At 31.9% G+C, this 5,131-nt stretch overlaps 1 non-coding gene across 1 annotated transcript; it reads left to right on the top strand.

Moving 5' to 3' along the window:
• The first annotated feature begins 4,105 nt into the window (after positions 1–4,105).
• LOC113707555 (small nucleolar RNA R71) lies at positions 4,106–4,212 on the top strand. Its single transcript, XR_003452278.1, has one exon. It is a non-coding gene; the product is annotated as a small nucleolar RNA R71 (small nucleolar RNA).
• Positions 4,213–5,131: the final 919 nt, after the last annotated feature.

The raw sequence follows: 5,131 nt of genomic DNA, 5'->3' as shown, positions 1-5,131 counted from the left end.
TGAAGAATCGCACGAACTACAGATTTTTACATCTTACTTTCATTTATAATACTTATGAATTGCTTGGAAGTTCAAATAATTAAAGTAATTAGTCAACTTGTAGATCACTACTTGATTGGTGTTGTCTTTTGTTGGTCTGTAATTTATGCAACAGATCTCGTATTAATGCTCCAATAACTGGTAATTGCACTCTCCTGATCTTTCAATATTGTAAAAGATTTATGATATCCCCATCTTTCATTTCTATCAAAACCACTCAATTTTTTGTAAAATACAATTAGAATGAAAGGTAGAGATAATTGATTTTGTCTTTTCACATGATTAAAAAGTTCAAGTGAAATATTAATTCAAGCACGAGAATGCAATTATCAACTTCCACCGTGTTTACAAGGTATAGAACTTCTAAGAGTTTGATTATTCTTTGAAGGATTGTTTGTTCTTTTTCTTTTGTTTCTTCGTTTTTCTTTTTATATATAGATATAGCATTTACATGCTTAGAATTGAACTTAATTAAAACAAATCTCTATACTTATATTATGGAATTAACATTACAAATTTTCCCAAAACTTCGCCACTTTCAAATGCCTACATTGCCATTTCTAATAGCTAAATTTCAAATTTCAACAATGCATCAAAGAGGAGTGTTAATCAAGACAACGTTGCTGCCACCATTGCTGGAGGTTCAACTTCCATTGATTTGTAACTTAGACTTGAAATTCAAAGGAGTATTTTTGTCATCTTTACAAAAATTGCTGTGAAATAAAATTGGAATAAAGGCATTATCATTTGCCTTAGGAGAAAATTGGAGATTTTGGAAGAATAAGAGACTATTGGAGATTTTTCGTTCATACTTGTCTACACTGAATATTCCGAGCAATGGTAGTTTCAGGTAATTTATCACTTTCATACATGATTTTAGCCAACAAAACCTAAGTTTATTTTTTGAAGCAACAATATAATGCTTGTAGCCACACGTCATCCAAAAGGGAAAAAAAAGAACAATTATGGATCACAAATATTACTTAACTGAATATAATTATCTCTGATAAGGAAAATGAGGAAATATATATATTTCTCAAGTCACACCATTTTTATTCTTCTTTATAGATGATTATAATTAGGCCCATTGGTGGGATCATATAACTCAACAACATTGCAGCTAAGGTGCAGAAAGACACTAGTGAAAGCGAATAAACACGTAAGCACACAAGTATGCAAGCATACAAGCAAATAAATACAAATAAAGCCTAACTATTACATTCGGGATCCTAATTACAATCTAAAAGGGGGAAATTTTAAAAATAATAACCTAACTATTATATTTATCTAACTAATTACATTCTTAACAAAAATTAAACCTATCTATTACATAATTTAGCTAAATACATAACATGAGCGCCTATCTATTATATTTTAACATTTAAATGCCTCACAAATAATCATCAAAATTAAATAAAATAAATGAAAGTTAAAATGAATAAAATGAGTAATTAAAGGAAAAAGCACTCAAAATATGTAATTACACATAAAAAAGACATAGGAGCACATAAGAGGATTTAAAATAATAAAAGAAGGTACCTTCCTTAAAGTGGTGATTAAATGGGGTGAAATTTATCCTATTTATACTCCAAAAATCAACAAAATGGTCAAGACACTAATTTAATTAATAAATAAATTATAAAGAAATGAAATAATCATAAAATCTACCAATTAAAAGCATTTAAATGAAGTATAATTAACAATTAAAGAAGATAAGTAACTTATATTTAAGAAGCCAAAACTGTCAAGCACCTAATTACAAAAATTAAGAAAGTTTTTAGGGTTAAATTATAATTATTACAAAAATAGGAGTCCAAATCAAAGAAAAATAAAGTCTAGGGACCTAATTGAAATAAAATCAAAGTTTTTAGGGCCACAGAAAAACTACTCAAAAGACCAAGGATGGGAATGCAATTCCCGTTTCTGGTCTTGCGAGGTACAAAGGCCTCTTGGGCCCTTTTCACTATTTCTTGGGCCAAGGCCATTTGGCCGAACGAAAAGGCCCAAGAAAAGATCGGGCCAAGCCTACTCTTTTTACCAAATCAATCCAATCAAATTGCATGGACTTTCATCCTCCAAACCCAAGTCAAAACCCAGAAAAAGAAAACAAAAGCCACTATCATAACCCAAGCAAAAAACCCCTAACCCTAAACCTAAATTATTTTACTAAAACCCAATAAGATAATAAATCAACTAAAAATTATTAATGTCTAATTATACCCTAAAATCGAAAAATTATCTACCCAAAAACCTACTTAAAATATAAAAAAGGAGGATTAAAACTTAATAGGGGCAAAATTGATTCAAAATTTTCAGATTTTGGGCTGTAGTAGAATTATTTAAAAATTAGGGGGCCAAAATGCAAAATTTCTAGATTATTCATGCAAGCTCATCGCAGCTTTCTTCTACCTTTCTTCTTCTGCAACTTTGCAACCCATTCTATCACAACAATTCCTACTTGAACTCAAACAAAAAAAACCATCGATTTACCAACCAAAAACCCAGCACCAGGATTTCAGCCCATTTTTATTTAACAAAACCCAACTACAAATTCCATTTCTTGGAGATCAAATGAAGAAAGACAAGCAAGAAGAACGTGAAATCAACTCATGGTGGAACCAAGGAATAGATTCACAGGACGCTGAAGATTTTCTGATCAAACCATCAAATCATCAAACATGATAGCATCTTCAAACCCTTTTGGGCGAATTCCACCCATCAAAATAATCTAAAGCATCACAAATCACAAAAAATCTAAGAACCTAATTCATGCAGACCAGCTCATGTAATGACCCAACAATGTCATGAAATAACGTTAAATAGATTAAGAGGGAAAACTATCATCATCTACCAATGATTGAGGCTCAAATCGATGTAAGACAAGCTGAAAAATCCCGCAAAAAATCGCTGAAATGAAGCCGAACAAGTTCCGTTGTAGACCTTGCAATGCTGATAACCTCGTGATTTTGAGCTCGGATTCAAATGAGTTAACAATGTTTCTTGGGGAAAGTTTACAGATAATGTAGAAACAAAAGGATCACTCAAAGGGTTAAAATCAAAGCAAGAGGGTTGGTGCATCAGCCAGTATCAAGTTTTCCAGAAATTTTTCTTTCTTTTTTTCTCTCTGATATTTCTTTTGTTTCTCTTTTTTCTCTTCCTTTTTGCTTTTCCGCCATCTCCCTCTTGTTTTTCTTCTCGTTCTTGACCTAGTGCTGCTTTTTTTAAGCTTTTTATAAGAATAAAAATCCCCAAAACCCTCACCTCAAAGGTGAGGATGAAGGCTGGGTTTCTTTAGAAAATTTGAGCCATTAGATGGCATTTATTCTAGAAAATTCTTGGTGTTTGGATTAAGGCCAGGTGGCCATGTATTGGGGGCTTGAATGGAAAGAAAAAATGCAAAAAAATGCATGAAAATTGGATGAAAATGTAGCTGCAATTTCTGTACTATGGCCTCGTCCATGGCCATGTATTGCCGGAGAAGAAACCAGCGCGCGCATGCGTGGCTCCTTTTTTCTGTTTTTTTGAAAATCGGATTTTGATTTGATTTTTTTCTTTCCTTTTCTTTCTTTTCTTTCTGATTTCTAATTTTTCTAGAAAATTATTGGTGTTTGGATTAAGGCCAGGTGACCATGTATTGGGGGCTTGAATGGAAAGAAAAAATGCAAAAAAATGCATGAAAATTGGATGAAAATGTAGCTGCAATTTCTGTACTATGGCCTCGTCCATGGCCATGTATTGCCGGAGAAGAAACCAGCGCGCGCATGCGTGGCTCCTTTTTTCTGTTTTTTTGAAAATCGGATTTTGATTTGATTTTTTTCTTTCCTTTTCTTTCTTTTCTTTCTGATTTCTAATTTTTCTATAAAACTAAAACTAAACTGAAAAAAATGAAGTGACAAGACTTTCTTTTAGAAAAATTAAGAAATAAAAACAAAAAATAAAGATAAAAATAGAATAAAATAAAATAAAATAATATGAATAAAATAAATGACGCAAAATTTTGGTATCTACAAGTTTTAGTAGAAAAATATAAACCATTATAAAAAGTTTGCACAATGAGCCAATCCAGAAGTCATGATGTGGACATCTCCGAAATAACTCTCTAAACCTTTCTCATGTTTCATATAATGATTCATCCTCTAGTTGACTAAAACTAGTTATATCTATTCTAAACTTAACCATTTTACCCGGTGGAAAGTATTTATTCAAAAATACCCTTGATAAATCATCCCAAGTAGTGAAAGTATTAGGAGCATGAGAATGTAACCAAATTTTAGCCTTATCCTTCAATGAAAATGGGAATAACCTTAACCTTATAGAATCCTCACTAACTCCATTCATTTTGATTGTATCACATATCTCCAAAAATGTGACTAAGTGTGCATTTGGATCCTCAATGACATTACGTCCAACTTGAGATTGTTGAATTGAATCTTAAAATTGTTAGCATTTACCGTTGGTCTTGTTATACTTGTTTGAGATCCTTGTGTCCCCGGTAGAGCAAAATCTTTACGAGCTCGCCTATTTGTTTCGTTTTCCGCCATTTCTTCTTCAAAAGGTAGCTCTACAGCGATTCTCTCTATTTGTTGTTAAACCTCTTCTTCTTCTTGTTTTAGTGTACGCCTTCTTTGTCAACGCAATGTCATTTTTACGAGACCCCAGTTAGTCCTTAATTTGGATACTATGTGAATTAAAGAACATTAGTGTCATTTTTGCTGCAAAATGTGGTTTTAGGGTTGGTGGTAATCCTTTAACTGTTATTTTGTTCTAAATATTTAGAAAATCCTAATTTGGGTTATTGCTAAAACCCTAGTTTTCGTATTAATCACAAATTCATGCTGGAGTTAATATTAGGCATACTAATGTATGTTTTTGTATAGGTAAGTATAGGATTTGATTTATTTTACAAAGGTTAAGTAGGTTTAAAAAGTTAGAAAACCCTAAACTAGTAAAACCTCTAGTGTTCTAATAAATTAGAAACCCTAAGTTGGGTTTAAAACCTCTAATTTTGCTAATGTCAAAAAGGTTGTTGTTTAGTTGCTTATATGTAGGATAAGGTATGATTAAGAAGGGGTGGTTAAGATAGGAGGGTGAT

Source organism: Coffea arabica, chromosome 8c (genome assembly GCF_036785885.1).
Source record: "Coffea arabica cultivar ET-39 chromosome 8c, Coffea Arabica ET-39 HiFi, whole genome shotgun sequence".
Taxonomy (NCBI): Eukaryota; Viridiplantae; Streptophyta; class Magnoliopsida; order Gentianales; family Rubiaceae; genus Coffea; species Coffea arabica.
The sequence above is the reverse complement of the archived record's forward strand: the minus strand, read 5'-3'. Positions and strand labels throughout refer to the sequence as shown.